Source organism: Xyrauchen texanus, chromosome 29 (assembly GCF_025860055.1).
Source record: "Xyrauchen texanus isolate HMW12.3.18 chromosome 29, RBS_HiC_50CHRs, whole genome shotgun sequence".
Taxonomy (NCBI): Eukaryota; Metazoa; Chordata; class Actinopteri; order Cypriniformes; family Catostomidae; genus Xyrauchen; species Xyrauchen texanus.
In genome coordinates, this window is record NC_068304.1 from 41,233,670 (window position 1) to 41,251,472 (window position 17,803).

The 17,803-nt window shown below is 39.4% G+C and overlaps 1 protein-coding gene across 2 annotated transcripts in view; it reads left to right on the top strand.

Annotated features, from left to right (window-relative positions):
- The first annotated feature begins 340 nt into the window (after window positions 1-340).
- The window catches only part of LOC127622726 (protein-methionine sulfoxide oxidase mical3a-like), a 90,881-nt gene continuing 73,418 nt past the window's right edge, over window positions 341-17,803 (top strand). For both annotated transcript variants that reach the window (XR_007968002.1, XM_052096778.1), the window contains exon 1: window positions 341-482. The gene's annotated coding sequence lies outside the window, so the exon portion shown is untranslated. The remainder of the gene's footprint in view (window positions 483-17,803) is intronic.

The window sequence follows — 17,803 nt, forward strand, 5'->3', positions numbered from 1 at the left end:
ACGACCTTGCATGGTGACGTCACTGAGAGAGAGCCAATCAGATTAAACCATGCCAAAGGACCGTGTCATTACGGATAACAGTTGGTGTGTGTGTGTGGGGGGGGTGATTTTGTAACTGCCATTCTCTCTTAAGAAAATACAGTTAAACTAAATACAAACAGACAGAAGGGTATTCTCTGACGCTCAAGAGACTATTACTTTCAAATGGTGACGGATTAGTAGTTAAAAAGGTTTATGCACGTTGTGTTTATTTTATCTCCCCCTATTCACGTGACGATGTGGTATCCTCCGTCTCTCAGATTTGCGCCTTTCTTCTGCTGCAGTCAGAAACGTGTTTAGTCGAGAGTGCGTGTGTGTCGGTTAACATGTTTCCCGCGGTTTGGGATTTTGAAAAAGGCCTAAAGACTGACATGTGGAGTAATCAGTGATGTCATCGCATTCTTTGGCATCTTCGTGTTTCTTACCGGAGCTACGAAGTAAAGGCAAGTACCGGTTGAAGTCAACAAACTGACGCTTTGTTGACGAACTATTTTACCGTTGTTCTCGTATAAATCAGCGCGCGGCACAGGTGTAATCTACCAACCGCTTTTACGGAGATAAATCGGGAAATCTTTTGGGCGGCATTGAGGCTAGTCTTTTGGAAGCAGTTGAGATGATTTATGAATCCCTTACATTTGTTTTTTAGCGCGTCACGACAAAATAGAGTCATTAATAAATAAATAAACAAACTTGAAGCGATGTTTAACAGATCAGAAGTTAATGCACGCTGAAATATGGAAATGTATGAGGTAAATATACATGACATTTGTAGCTTTTTGGATGTGCATTGTCTGTATAACGTGTAAGACAAATTATTTTAAAGGTTAAGACTTGCATAGAAATATATGAAATGTTAATTAATTGTGACTTATGCATGCTTTCATATTGACTGCTGCATTCCGTGCAGTTTTATTGTGGTTTTTATGGGAGGAGAATGTGTTGTGTAGTGTTAGATGGACAATAAACTGACCCATTGTCGGAGGTTTTTGCTGTTCTGATAATCATGTCGTGCTGTTTTGTTTCCCATGTCAAAGCATGAATACAGTATGTGACCTATGACCGTGACCTCTTTCCCACAGGCAATGGCACTTGGACTTGCTGACCCACATCTCCATATTTTTCTTGTCATCCCATGTAGACCCATGGGTTATGTGCCACTGTTATTGATTTGACTTTGACAGTAATGCATTTCTGGCATGCTGTTTGCATTGCAGCTGGTTGGGTTTGGAATGCCTTGAATCTATATGTTCAGTTGAAGTCAGAGGTTTACATACACTGAGGTTGGCGTCATTAAAACTCCACTCCACAGATTTCGTATTGGACCTACAGGTACAAACTTGAAAGCCAATTTATTGTACGTGAAGCATTACTCACACTGTTATGGATTGGTATACGGCACACCTGCACAGATCCGATGCTGCGTCATGATACTTCCAGGAGTGCCAACTCAAATATCTCGTATCATGCACCGGTTATCGACAAGTGCAAGGAGAACAAATGAATGGCCACTCTTTGCGATTCATTTAATCGTGGTAGCCATCTGTTTATTTAGCAGTCGCTGAATTAGCCCAGTCGCAAGTACAAGCGGCCGAAATGGGTTTCCTCAGAAGAGTGGCGGGCTTCTCCCTTAGAGATAGGGTGAGGAGCTCAGTCATCCGTGAAGAGCTCGGAGTAGAGCCGCTGCTCCTTTGCGTCGAAAGGAGTCAGTTGAGGTGGTTTGGGCATCTGGTAAGGGTGCCCCCTGGGCGCCTCCCTAGGGAGGTGTTTCAGGCACGTCCAGCTGGGAGGAGGCCTCGGGGAAGACCCAGGATTAGGTGGAGAGATTACATCTCCACACTGGCCTGGGAACGCCTCGGGGTCCCCCAGTCAGAGCTGGTTAATGTGGCTCGGGATAGGGAAGTTTGGGGCCCCCTGCTGGAGCTGCTGCCCCCGCGACCCGACTTCGGATAAGCGGTTGAAGATGGATGGATGGAATTAGCCCACAATACAAAAAACATATACTTTCTACGCACAAAGATGTTTTAAATTAAAAATAAAATACGCAATAGTAGGAGAAAAGCTTTAGTGTGATATTTATTTAATTTTATTTTTTTCCTTTGGAAAACTAACATATAACCCAATTTGATAAAAATATTATTTAGCTTACTTTTGAAAAAATGCCGTCAATATTCCCTGTATTAGATCAAATAAATTATCAATTGAATAAAGCATTAAATAAAATAAATTACCAAACTAAAAAATTATATTGTTAGACCTATATATGCCTTTTCTTTACGTAAACTTAAATGAGCTTTACCCTGTTCTGTAGATGAATAAAGTCGGCTGAATGACGTTCTCAGAATGTTCTAGACTTTTCTCAAGACTATAAACTATTTATAACTCCCAATCGACCAGTCAGTGCGTTATCGACTAGCTATTAGTCGACTAGTTGGTGCAGAGGAACCCATAAGGCTGCATTCAACAAATAAATATATACAATATATCATTTTAACTTAAACTAATATTGTATAACATATATTACCATAGGCTATTACTATTATCATAATGAGCATTTTACAACATACAAATGGAGACTAAAGAGTAAACTGGGTCCAGAACCATTTATATTTATTTGTACTGAATCATGACACGCATGATAATTCACATGTCACTGCGTGTTATTTGCATGTGCATCCTGAGATAGTCTGAGATCCTCTGCAGCGTTCTCATAGACAACATTATTCGGACAAACTGCTCCAAGAACTCCCGATCGAGCTGCATCGCTGACACTTCTTCCGTCTGTTCTTCACGATATAATCAGGTGTGTTACCTCAAGCATGCGTCTTTGTCTAGTGGCATTACTGGTTGAGAGCTTCAATATTCTGCTGTTAGATTATAAATATCGTGGGGCGCTAAAACATGTAGTTTACAGCATCCAACAGTTTGATGAGCCTTTTTACAGCTCAACTATTTATTAAAGCAGTGTCAGAATCTGTAGAGTGACAAATACTCTTCACAACACCTCTCAAATGAACTTTTGGATTATGCATAATAACAGGAACATTAATCGGAGGATTTTGACATCAGACAGTGAGCAAACGGCGCTTGATGTCTGTAGCAGCGGTGCATTAAAGGAATAACCGTAAAGAATTAAAGAGGCAAAACTTCTCAGTGAGAACCTGTTAATGGGTAAAACTGCACAAATACAAATAAACTAAATAGATTTTCATCAGGGAGATGATTTTAAAATCATTTGGCTCAAGAATTGCGATTTGTAACAGATTAGATTTTTTTTCCCCAGCACTAATACACATTTGGGAGGGCATGACGAGAGAATTCTCATTTTTGTGTGAACTGTCCCTTTAAGTAAACGGGCCTGTTTTCCATTGAACATGAATTTGATCAGTTGAACACATGACAAAATGGACAGTGGTGGTGGGAAAAAAATGGTGGTGGTGACGGCATAGTGGCTAAAGCACATAACTGGTAATCAGAAGGTTGCTGGTTTGATCCCCACAGCCACCACCATTGTGTCCTTGAGTAAGGCACTTAACTCCAGGTTGCTCCGGGGGGATTGTCCCTGTAATAAGTGCACTGTAAGTCACTTTGGATAAAAGCATCTGCCAAATGCATAAATGTAAATGTAAATACATGATGATTGATGTGAGGAAAAATGTATTATTTTAAACTTACATTTTTGTCTTCTGTTTTTGCAGCTATTGCAATATTGCGAATTAATATTATGCATTTGGCATGCTTTACTTTTTTGGATGAAATCCAAATTATTTTGGTAGGTGTTTTTTTTTTTTTTTCTGAACTTTATGCAACATCGTAAATAAGTAGAATAAAACAATGTTTTTCATATTTGTCAAAGGTTTTACTTTGCCGAATAATTGGCTGATAATTATTGTTGGCATCCCTAAAAGTAACAGTGTTTTTGAGTCTTTGTGCCTGTTCTTGTATCTCTTGTGTTCATATTCAGGTCAGTGGAAAAGTGGAAAATGCTTTTGCCGAGTCAGCTCAACCCCAGCTGAATATTTTGGCATGTAGGCCAGGCTTAGATTAGATGTTTGACTTAACAGCAGCCATCCATGGAAAGAAATGGAGGATGTTTGTTTAATTTTGATCTGGAGACCAGACATTAAAGGACTATGGGATAAATCTACTCCACTGTGGCAAGGTATAAGATAGTTAAGTTCTGGTGAGACGACCCATAGAGTTAACGGGGCATATTTACAAGATTCATCTTCCAAATATAAATACATAGAAACTGACTGGCATTCAGTGCATGAGCATTCATGCTTTGGGTGTGTGTTTCCCTTTAAAGGAGATCTCTGCTACTTATGGCTTTATTGTGGCGTTAGCGCTGCTCTTGGAATTTATTGCCAGCAACTTTGGGCATTTGGGCAAAAATGCATATTGTGATTATTTTGAAAAATATTGCAATTTGATCTGCGATTATGATGGTAAATAAAAACTGTAATGTTTTTCACAAGGTCAGATGCCAAAATGCTGCTGTGGTCCTCTTGGGGTGTGTTCACACTTGGCAGGTTTGGTTTGATTAAATCGAATTCTGGTGCGATTGTTCTGTTAGCGCGGTTCAAATGAACAAGTGTGAACACTGTCAGCCGAACCTTGGTGCGCACCAAACAAGCGAACCGAGACCGCCTGAATAGTGGGTCTCGGTCCGCTTCCAAACGAACTCTTGTCTGGTACCATTGATATATGAACGCCACATGGACCAAAGACGTCTAAACGGACCAAAAACAGGAAGTAATTTGCCTAATAATGACCTCAAGCATACCTGGTTCTTCTATTCATAGGAGCGATGTTGCCCAAATATAGTTCGGGACAGGCGTCAGAACCGCCGTCAGCCGTCCTCGCAGCATATCTTCATCTGTGTGTGCAACGGAGGAAATCCTGCCGCTGTTTTGACTCCTTTACACATTTTATTAACTCTTTGTTTGTTCTCAGCTGGTATAAATCCAACGAGTGCATTTCTCCAGCTTTGTTTTGGATGTTCGGTAAGTTTCGTCAGAAAATATACATAATAAATGCTGTCCAATCAGGTCACGACTTTTCCCTGATTCCTTTGGTTTTGTATTGATAGGTTTGGTGTTAAAAATGCCAGTGTGAACGCTAAACAAACTAGGACTAAATGTATCATTTTCTTTTTTGGTCCGGACCAAGAGAACCGAACTACGAGTGTGAACACACCCTTAAAAAGAACCAAACTGAGACCTTTTTTTATTTCACCCACAAACAAATAAATGTATACATGGTGAAGAAAAAACGCTGTCTTCATATTCCGAGTGTACCCGTTTTTGTCCGTTTTGTGATCTAATTAGGCTATTCTCTGAATGCCCATTCACATCTCATGGATGTACCGTCCGCTCCCGCTTTCAACTCAGAAGGTTAATCCCGCGCCTCAAGAAGATCGGGTCCCGCGGAAATGCAGACCTCTACTCCGAGCAAGTGTTTACAGTTGAATGAGCGCAGCATATATTTACGAGTGAAGGATGTTTTTACCTCATATTATTGTTTCTTTTGACTTTTTTTGAACAACAAAATCATTCCTGACAGTCTGAAGCGCAGCGTGGACTGCCCAAGAACAAGTACGTTAAGCCAACGCGAATGTGTACGGAAGCGCTAATGGACAACATTTTTCAAAATAAAAGTCCACCGTTGAATGAACTAATCATGAAATTCCAACATTTACATTACAGTGTAAAAATAATATTTCACAAGAAAGACTACTTTAGGAAATCCCACAATATGCTATTAATATCTACTACATAGCTAATGGTCAACTTTATATATTACATGCAGTCTAAATGCAATTTGCAACAAAAGACATGTTTGTGATCACTGAGATGGACGGTTATTTTTATTCAAGCGGTGGGTGTTTTGATATTCCCTGCACTCTGATGACATCATCATTGGATTTTCATATCCATCGTTTTATCGTGCAACCCTATTATTCAATAAAAGTGGAGTGCGGGATCTCATCTTTGATGGACACACATTACACGGAAGAAATGGTCTGTTTTAATCTCAAGCCCTTTTCAACAAAACAAGGCCATTTCAAGGTACTACCAGTGCTTACATTTCTTAAATTGCACTTCAAGGACCTTGTGTGAGTTAACGGTGTAGAAAAATGTGCAATGGAGATCAAATCAAGCAATAAAGAGTTTATAATGTTTGACGGCCCGTTTCCTTTATAATTGCATGGACCGAAAAACCATGTTGCAAATTTAGTTTTTTAGAAATCTAGTTTTGCCTTGATTTGGTTTGCCATATAGAAATTCTGTATATCGTCCAGATAAAGGATGTTTGTGTATGAATGATGAATGGCTTGCATATGACCTCTGAACTGAAGATGATCAGTCAGTGATGGTGCAAAACCTGAACCTTTCCTCTTTTAAGGAAACTGTCCTCAATTTATGCATGTTCTTTTTTATTTCACGTTGCAATATTTGATTGCTTCCTAGCTGCATATGCAGTGGCCACTATTAAAAGTCCATTTGAAGATGTAATTGTAAAGATTATGGCTCCATATCACAATTTTGTTTAGGACGATTTATCCTAGATCTTTAATGACATCATCCTACCTTGCTGTACTGCGTCAAGGTCAGGCAAAGGGGGTCTAACGTCATGTGATCACTTATAAACCCAGTCTTCACTATTCAGCTGAGATCAGCTATTTGACTCTAGATTGGTCCTCTGATATAGTGAAGATAGCAAGTTAACAATCAAAGTGTTTGGGGACTGAGGCTGTCTGTACATGACATTCTGCCAAACATCTCCTTTTGTGTTCACGGATGAAGGGAAGGCTTTCATCAAATAGGCTTGAAACAAAAAGAGGGTGAACTTTCCCTTTAACTCATGACCGTTTTATTAAGATGCATTTAGATTTGTTTGTTTAAGCCATCTCAACCAGCAATGTTATTTTGCTGCAAGGCTTTTTTCTTCCATTAGGCCTGCCATGTGCCTTTTAAGATGGACTGTTTTTAAAGCCCCCTTAGGAGAGGTGGAAAAGTTTGCCCAACTGTATCATGACTGATTGCTCGGTCTGTTCCCCAGCATGCCTGCGTGCCCCTCTCGGATAAGATGTTACTGTGCCAGTGTGCCATTACGCTCTTACTGGCCTTATAGTTTGAAATTACTGTTGGATCATAATGTAATCCAATATGCACCTATTTTGTCCATTTGAAGTGATTCGCATCTGTCAGAGTTTTGGGTTGCGTTCCTATAGGCGGATCTTTTGTGACGTCATTGTTTATGTTTGTCGCATTGCATCATGGGAATCGTGTGGCAGGAAACACCGCTAGATACCTGTAATTTGATTGTTTTGCACGTTTGGAGGAGGATTTAGAGAAGAGGATGGTTCACTCTTGCTGTGTGGTCAATTGTACGGCTCGTTGGGGGCCTGATAAAAAGTTTTTTCGAATTCCCTCCGAAAAGGATCGCGAAAAACGAAAGAAATGGTTGCGTGCAATTAGGCGATTGAACCTGGACGCTCCAAAGAAAGCCTGGATTCCTGCAGCTTCTGATAGAGTTTGTGAGGCTCATTTTGTTCATGGTAAGTCTTAGTGACTATGTATTTATAGAAGATTGAAAAAAAAAAAGTACAGACGCCATTTGAAAGTCTCACACTGAACACAATTGAATTGGTACAACAGTCACTACATTTTCAATAAATAAATAAATAAGAACACTGATCAATGAAGACTTACCCGGCTTTGCAGTCGCAGTGAGCGGTGATTATTTCGCCGTTCTCTTTGGCGATCACCCACGGGAGATGCGAATCATGCTGTGACTCTGCTTGGCCAGGTCGAACCTCTGCTTTTAGCACGATCACTGCTTTCTGTTTGGCAGAAAAGATTGGCCCAACTTTTCGAGAAACAAAATAATCATAGGCCTCCAGACTTTTGAAAGCCTTTAATCTTTCATGAGTGAAGGGTCCAGGGGTTTCTATTAAATAAGAATAAATGTCTCCCCAGCAGATTGGTGGCCAAGACACGGGCGAGTCGGACCAACGTTTTTTGTCATCCCAGATCTCATATGGGCTTTGAATAACTTCGATTTTGTCACCAATACAAATTTTGAGCTTCTCTCCAAACCTCCTCCGGTCTTCAGATGTTAAAGTGCTTATATATTGTGGATTTCGCCCGCCATACTGTTTGTTTTGTTGCCACACAACCACTCGCGCATGCGTACAAAGATGTCAACAAAGATCCTCCTATTGAAGACCGTTTTGTATTCCATTCACACCAGGAGTCCACCTTTTCCCGCTGTTGCTAATTTTAGCTCAGTTTTGCATTTGCCATTTGCAATTCACCATTCTCCTTACAAAGTTTGAGGTCACCATGGATGTTGTTCCCAAAGGAAGTCTCTATCCCGAATGTTTAAATTGGAGTTGGCAAGTCGTCCATGTTTGACAGAAGCAATGCGTTTCTCTCAAGAGCGACGGGCAACAAGCTCTAATCGCGCTTCCAAACAAGGGGTAAGGTAGCCTTACGGTTGCAGTGTATGCTTTTAAATGTTGTAAAATGGCCACAATGTTAATCGTAATGCACAAACTTGCTTTATGATGTCTATTTGAATATCTCTAATGATCATTACTGTCAGTTGTTGATCAAAAACAAAGAAGGACGCATTAATATCAGTCACATTTAGTGCAGAACTGGCAAAGAAGCAGTGCAGCATCTTTGGCTTCTCATTTATAAATTGCATCCTTTCCTTCGTGTCCTATCAGCTCCCGCCTCCCTCTTAGGATACGACGAAGAGATGATTTGACGTAACAGTGACATCATATTGTCATATTTTGTGTGCCCTAACAATGCCCTCATAATGGTAAAAAAATACCCCTAAAAACAATTTCAGGTCGCAAATATGCCACATTATAATGGAACAAATTTTGGCAAAGGAAAAGGGAAAATATGTTTTTAAATATAACAGAAGATAAAAGATTACTTTTCACACTTTAACAAGCACCCCCTGCTCCGTCTCCTCTTTAAATAGCTGAGTTAGCAGGTATGTTTATATTCCTGAGCTTATTTACAACCGATTCTTTAGTAGTAGCCTGCATGCATGAAATCTTTGCTGAAGTGGTTGATCAGGAGCCAGTGGGAGCTGTCAAACCAGTATGACAGTCTTCTGATTATAATGGAGAGGGGTTACATGCCAAACAAATTCATATGTATATTAGTAAAAATTGTACTATGAATCCAAGCTAGTACATACAGTTGAAGTCATTAAAACTAATTTAACCACGCCACAGATTTCATATTAGCAAACTATAGAACATCTACTTTGCGCATGACACGTAATCTTTCCAACAACTGTTTACAGACCGATTGTTTCACTTTTAATTGACTATCACAATTCTAGTGGGTCAGAAGTATACATACACCAAGTTAACTGTGTCTTTAAGCAGCTTGGAAAATTCTAGAATGATGTCAAGCGTTTAGACAATTAGCCTCTGATAGGCTAATTGGAGTCAATTGGAGGTGTACCTGTGGATGTATTTTAAGGACGACCTTCAAATTCAGTCAGTGCCTCTTTGCTTGACATCGTGGGAAAAACAAAAGAAATCAGCCAAAACCTCAGAAAAGAAACTGTGGACCTCATCATTGGGAGCAATTTCCAAACACCTGAAGGTGCCACGTTCATCTGTACAAACAATCGTATGCAAGTATAAACACCATGTGACCACACAGTCATCACACCGCTCAGGAAGGAAATGCATTCTGTCTCCTAGAGATGAACATACAGAACAACAAAACAACAAAAAAAGACCTTGTGAAGATGCTGGAGGAAACAGGTGGACGAGTATCTAGATCCACAGCAAAACCAGTCCTATATGGACATCACCTGAAAGGCTGCTCAGCAAGGAAGACTTCAATGCTCCAAAACTGCCTTAAAGCCAGATTACAGATTGCAAGTGCACATGAGGACAAATATCTTTTTGGAAAAATGTCCTCTGGTCTGATGAGAATTATTATTTTTTTTTAACTTTGGCAGAATGACCATCATTATGTTTTGGAGGGAAAAAGGTGAGTCTTGCAAGCTGAAGAACACCATCCCAACAGTGAACCCATTTCCAGCAGCCATCACCCCAACACCTCATCCTTGAGTAATCAAGTTAAATTGCTAATTTGGTACTAGAAAATCACTTGGCATTACATCACAGTTGAAGCTTTATATTGTGGTTGTTTTTGAATTACCACAGTGTGCAATGGACTGGCATGTCTTAATGTCTTAAAAGAAACAGCTTTCTCTAGAAACTCATCAGTCAATTATTGTTTTGCGGAATGAAGGCGATACAATGCTTGAAATTGCCAAAAAACTGCAGATTTCATACAAAGGTGTGTAACTACAGTCTTCAAAGAGAGAGCACAACTGTCTCTAACAAGGACAGAAAGAGATGTGTTAGACCTCACATGTCCTCCGCTGATGGCTTCATTGAATTCTACCCGCTCAACACCAGTTTCATGCACAACAGTAAAGAGAAGACTCAGGAGGCCTTATGGGAAGAATTGCAAAGAAAGTCACTTTTGAACAGAAAAACAAAAAGAAAAGGTTCGAGTGGGCAAAGAGAAACAGACATTGGACAACAGATAATTGGAAAAGAGTGTTACGGATCTTCACCCCATTGAGCTTTTGTGGGATCAGTTAGACTGTAATGTGTGTGTGTAAGAAGTGCCCGACAAGACAGGCACATCAATGGCAAGTGCTACAGGAAGTGTGGGGTGAAAGGTCACCCGAGTATCTGGATTTTTTTGATGAGAACTCTTTGAAGTAGTTTAAGAAATCCTGAACATTATTTTCAAATTGTAATAGTAATTTGTCACGTTATTAATGTCCTGACTATACGTGTGATCAGCTGAATGGCACATTTATTCACCAAAGTGGCAATTTCATTCTGTAAGTGCAAAATCTACATATTATTCCAAACTTTTGGCTGCCTGTGTATATAAACATCTGACTTCAACTCTATTTGTAAACAGCTCGAGATGAGTGGGTGTGCGTGCACGGGGAAGCTTGTACCGTGTGCCTTTCTCGATGCAGTTTTATATTGTCCAGTCGGTTTAAAAAAAGTATCTGCAAAAATGGCAATGTGGCACACACACTTGGGGAATTTCAAGTTGTGCAGTACTCAGACCTGCTTATAAACATTATGTAAAAAGGCAAGGGTGAATGACGTAAGCCTGGAATGTTCCACTAAATCGGTCCCGACAACTCAAAATATTTTACGCTTACCGAAGTGAAATGGGATAAGGCAAGAACGTGGTTTTGTACTCGCACGTTAATGGAAATCTTTACATTTTTAACCAAACAAATCTTCAATAGTGCAGCTTTAAGAATCCATATGAAGTATATTTCAGAAAGTTTACTCCTCATTTACAACTACATGTACTTTAAGCTGTACTCATTTGTGGATCTCATCTTCTTGTTCTGAAATGAGTCTAAAATGAGTGAAATCAGTGCTTCCCTTTTGAAGTCTTTATTTTTAGGTCTTCATCTAACGTGTTTGTAGAGTTCACTTATTAAACCTTTGCATGCGGATTGCCCAGGACTGCTGCTGTTGCTCATGCTGTGATTGATGGACACCGCTAATTTCAAAGTACGGTTCAGTGACAGTCATGATGTCCTGTCTGTGCGGTCTGAAGGTTTGTTTACCAGTGAGTTAGTGGAATTAGATCAGAGTGCTGTATTCAGTGGATTACAGTCCTGCTGTCTGTTTCTGAGACCTGCCAGCAGTACACGGTGACATCCTGTAACATGTAGGAGATGGTGACATTTAAAGTGTGTCTTGGGTGCCATTTGAATTACGAATTGTTTTACGCAGATTTCTTCAGAGCTTTTACAGTCTTGTAAACGGAAGTTTTTATTTATTTATTTTTTTAAATGTTACATCTTAAATTGCTCAAATATTTTCTCCCATCTTTATATATAGAGACAACTAGAAGTAAGCCATCTGAAGGTCGATTTTCCCCAATAGTGCAAGTTTTGGGTAGAACTCCGTATTAAGTAGCTAACAAAAGATGGAGTGCTCCGTGAAACCTGTGAAACAGTCATTACTTTTCAGTTCCATTTGTTGAAGCCAATGAGACAGAAATCACACTTTGGCTTTAAAGGTAAAGTGTTAACACTTGCGCCACCTAGCATCACCAAATGGAATTGCGAAATGTGCGACTTTTCACAGGTTTCCCCAAAAACTTCTCCAGTCTTCCACTGGTCGTCAAACAGATAGTCCCACTCTAAACCCACACCTTTGGTACCAATATGGCCAGCAGGCTGGTTGGATGCTTCTCGATTGTTTTGATTGTCCTCAGTATGCACAATTAATCGTATTTTAATAGCAATCACGATTTCTTCCTCTTATGGTTAATTAAGCATAACTGATTGGCTTTGCTAGCAAACAGAAATGATAAGCCTGGTAAAATTGCCAAGTGTTGTTCATTTTCATTATAGGCTGTCTATGGATGATAGACCAAATCACAAGCTCTTTCGTAGTCCATTTTCACCACCTCTGACTAGGGCCGCAACGACGCGTCGACGTCATCGATTACGTCGACTATGAAAATACGTCGACACGAATGAAATGCGTCGACGCGTCACATTCATTATTTACGTTTAAATATCGAGTAATGGCGGCTTCTGCTCCAGCTCATGGTGAAAATGACAATCTGGCTTTATCACATAAAGCCAGACCACGATCATCCAAAGTATGGGAATACTTTAAACTACAGCCGAACAGAAAGGTGCTTTGTTCACTATGCAAAGCGGAAATGTCATACCATGGCTGCACAACTGCTATGAACAAGCATCTTAAAAGGAAACATCCTGTGACTCTGCTGAACTCAAAACGACGAGCCAGCTGGGTAAGTAGTAGGCTTTATTACAGTGAGTTTTTGGAGTTGTTGTTGCGGTCATACCTTCTTTTTTCAGCTATTACAGCTTGTGTGCTAGTTAATAGTGTTAATTGCTAACGGTGCAGATGTAATTTATTGGCCCATTCAGCGACAATAAAATGGACTTTCATTTATAACTTCAACTTAAATCTGTCAACGAAGCCTTCAGTGCATTTAAATTGCCCGCTTTTAAAAGTTGTGTATGCACATGTAGACTAGAGACATGCACTCCGCGGGACCCAACACAACAGAGTGCGGCGCTGGATCTGATGGCCGAGTCTGGGCTGGCGTAATGCACTCGTGTGTGTGTGTGCTGGTTAGTGGAGAATAAAACGATTCACGGGACTCCCGCAAAATAGAAATCTATAAATTGAACATCTCAAAACAAATAAATTGTCATTCATCTGTTGCACAAAAGCAACAAGAACAACTAAAACGAAATAGATAGACCCTGGCCTGTAAATCGTTTCTATGTATAACATGTTTGCAGCGTTTAACAATGTAGCCAATCACAGACATATGTGTTGATTTCTTGAACTCAATGGCCAATCAGAAGCATTTAAGATGGAATCTCCTCACCGCTCAAAATGGACTTTTTGTTCAGTGCTGAATTCTGCATACTGGCAAATCGATATAATGAAAGATTCATTGTGCAGTCAGTTTCATTGATAATAACAGAGATGTCCGCTTTTTAGGAATTATTAAGGGAGAAATCCGTCCCGTGCATGTCTCTAATGTAGACTTTAAAAACAAACAATAATGTTATATTTACATATTAACAGTAGCCTATGCTGTAATCTAGTGTATTTATTTATTTATTTATTGTTTATTTGAATAGGGACAGATACAAAAAAATTCAGAAAATGAATTAAAAGTTTGAAATACTAATGTAGAAGTTGTACTTATTATTTATTGGAAAGTTTGCCAATGGATAAATCGGCTAATCCCAAAAATATGCATTAGATTAATCGGAAAAATAATCGTTAGATTAGTCGACTAATCGAAGAAATAATCGATAGATTAATCAACAACAAAAATAATCGTTAGATGCAGCCCTACCTCTGACCAATCACAATCTTCAGAAACTCACCGCTGACCAATCACGTTTCACTTTTGAGCACGCACTGAAATGCAGAACCACAGATGTTTAAGAGTATTGTACTGTATGTGCATCACTCTGATCTGTGATATTACACATACTTGAAGCACAGTATTATAATGATATGGTGACGATGAATGTAATGTGCAGAACAGCTGTGCTCTGAGTTCGGTTCATGTGCGTTGCTAACGTACTCTGACAGCGTTCTATATAAAGCGCTCCAGATATAGTTGCACTATTTCAGTTGCACATTTGCGTAATTCCAAATATATACAAGTGTGTAAATAAATCACCGGGGTTACTGACACTCTGCGGTCATTAAAAATCCCAGGGCACTTTTCGTAAAGAGTAGGGGTGTAACCCCGGTGTCCTGGCCAAATTCCCCCATTGGCCCTTCCAAATCATGGCCTCCTAATAATCCCCGTCCATTAATTGGCTCTATAAGTTTACTCTCTTCTCTCCACCAGTAGCTGGTGTTTGATTAGAGTCCCCTGTTCATGTATATAAAGCACTTTGAGTGTGTGTGTCAGAAAACACTATAAATGTAACGTTCAACATTCAGACTGGGTTTTGGATCCCGCCTTGAAACCAGAAAGTAATCTGCACATTACACCAGTAAAATCAAAATCAGATGTGCACATTCACCTAAAAATTTACCTTTTGTGGACACTGGAGGCAATGATTTGCATTTCTGTATGCTCAGACAGATTTTAGCTAAAGATATCTCAAACTACTGCTTCCGATTTCACTATGAGATCAGTCTGGAAAATTAACCATGATTTTACTATAGTAACTATAGTTGAACTGGTTTTTGAAGTAGATTACACTGGTCTAATGAAACGAAAATGTAACTGTTTGGCCATAATGACTATCGTTATGTTTGGAGGAAAACGGGTGAGGCTTGCAAACTGAAGAACACCATCCCAACCGTGAACCCATTTCCATCAGCCGTCACTCCAACATCATATTCTTGAGGAATCATGCTAAATTGCTAATCTGGTTAGTCATGGAAAACCTGGAAATATCAGTGAATTTTTAAATTGTGATTTTTCCTGGCCTGGAAAAGTCATGGAAATTAATGAAATCTTCGTCATCGAAAAATCATGTAATTTTTTTTGTAGATAATATATTTGTATTTATTATTATCTGTCCTAAAATATTGAATCTGGTTATGTTGCTCTGGATTAAAAACACATAATTTTGTAACAAGCAAATCCCCGCCCATTTTAGGATTCACGCAATGTGTGTGTTACATTTAAAATGAAATGTTTCAATTGAACTTCTCAAACAATGTTGTGATGATGATGATGATAATAATAATAATATATTATTTTTTTACAAATTTGTGATTTTGATGCCAATTTCAGAATGAAAGGCTAAAAAATAAATAAAAATAGCTTAAGCATGGTTTCATTACTAAAACTGGAGTTCGCATTCGTATAGTAACAACCTTGATTTTTAAAACCATGTAACACAAATTAATGGTGTTATTAAAAGCAATGTTTTAATACCATAGTAATTACCATAGACTGTAAAAAAAGATGGCCGACGCCCCTTCGCTCTTTTCCATTGATGAGAACTGAAGCCGCCAGTGTTCCGATATGGCGCTGACATCTTGGGACTTGAGTCTGCGCAGTTGCAATTTCGGGACCAGACCTGCGCAGTAGTGAGCAGGAAATAAAGCCGCGAAATCAAGGCCCCGCCCTCACTCTCGCTGAATCGATCGCAAGCACACGCCCCTGCACTTTTGACTTTTGACTTATGACTGTGTGAAATAATTAATTATAGAAATGTAGATATTACATTTAAAGCTCCAATCTCCTCAGTCCTCCGAAGATCCCGAAAAAAAGTCAGTTGGTGCTTCAGTGACTACTTCGCTCAGAGAACCTGTCAATCACAGCTGTCAATCATGATGTCACAGCACCGTTTTTATAGCATCAAATAACTAAAAACAAACTTATTTTGAAAACAAACACTTGAAATGACATCAACGTGATAGAAACGACAGTAAATGACAGAAACTCTCTGGAAAAAAGATATGTGAAGTGTAATTTAATTGTTTAGTTGGTCTCACGTCCCGTTGAATAACATGGGGAGGCGGGGTTTATGACCTATACTAGGACCAGTCACCGGGGGGCGATCGAGACGTTTTGGCTTCACTTTTGAGGGCTTGTGCGGCACACTTGGTAATTACTCGTAGCATGGTTAAAATATGGTTACTATAGTAAAACACGATGACCATACAGGATGGATAAAGCTATTGCGAGGGAATGTCAAATATGGGATAGTAGAACGTTTTTTTTAAATAATTACATGCATCACCTGTACGACAAAAGATAATTATTCTGTAGCTCTTTCTGCATAATGCGCTGATGTTTTTCTAGGACATGCAAAGTCTTCACACCTTGTCGAGCATGCAGAAAACTTCCACCGCTGCGGTTGTTTCTAGGACATCTGATTTTTACATACTGTGATGGCAGATTTTTTTCTTTATCTAGTAATAATAATAAACTTTATTTTATAGAGCGCCTTTAAAAGCAGCTTCTCAAAGCGCTGTACACAAAATAAGCTGTACATTGCACAAAATAAATAAAAGTAGACATGAGCAAGCAAATACTAGTTTAAAGTATGTCTCAAGTCAACAAATTAGACTGTGAGGAGTGCAGTCTGCAATTTGTGGTGTAAGGGATTAGCAGATAAATGAGGAGCCAAGCCGTGTAATGCTTTATGTCAGCATCATACACTGAAACTGATCAGGAGCCAGTGCAAGGACTCCAGTACAGGAGTAATATGATTGCATGTCCTAGTCCCAGTCAGGATCCTGGCGGCAGAGTTTTGTACATATTGGAGCTTATTGAGTGTGGATTTAGAAACTTCGGCTAAAAGGGCGTTGCAGTAATCTATCCGAGAGTCAATGAATGAGTTAATCAGCTTTTCAGCTACAGAGAAATGTAGCACAGGGTGCAATCTTGCTATATTTCTGAGGTGAAAAAAGGGATGCTTTAACAGTACTCTGTACAAAAGTATCAAATGTAAGACTGGTATCAAAAATGACTCAAAGATTCCTCATTGTAGTTTTGAGTCTCCAAAACAGAGCAATCAACAAACTGAGACAATGAACCAGCTTTGAGAATTTGATGACAAGAACCTATAAGCATAACTTCCATTTCCGTTTATTCATCCATGATTTTATTTCAAATACAGTCAGAAATAAAACAAACAAGGTTTTCACCAGATTTTGAGCATGTATAGATTTGGGTATCGTCAGCATAAAAGTGATAATGGAGGCCGAGCGATCGTAGCAGATGCCCAAGTGGAGATAAATATTGAAAAGTAAAGGGCCTAAAACGGAGCCCTGAGGAACACCAGTGAGTACAGAACTAATGTCAGACCTGTAACCACCCATAGAAATAAACTGGGAACGGTCAGTAAAATAGGATTTAAACCAGTTTAATACTGTCCCCGACACACCAATAGGGCTGGTATCGTTCAAAACTTTCCGATATCGATACCTTTACTTAGATACTCTGACCATCGTCGATCCCATCAGAGATCATCGTCTGTCACTCAACCCGAATGTGCATTTCTCTCTATACATTACCAAAATGTTCAGACAGTCTCTTGCTGGTGTTCCCGACACATTCAGGATCTTTACCGCTTTACCGTTGTCGCTGCGGCTCGTTTCGTGCGTGCACTTGTAAACAAAAATTTTTGAGGCTCATTATTACGGTTCAGTATTTCTCTGTAATGTAGAACAGCGTTAATA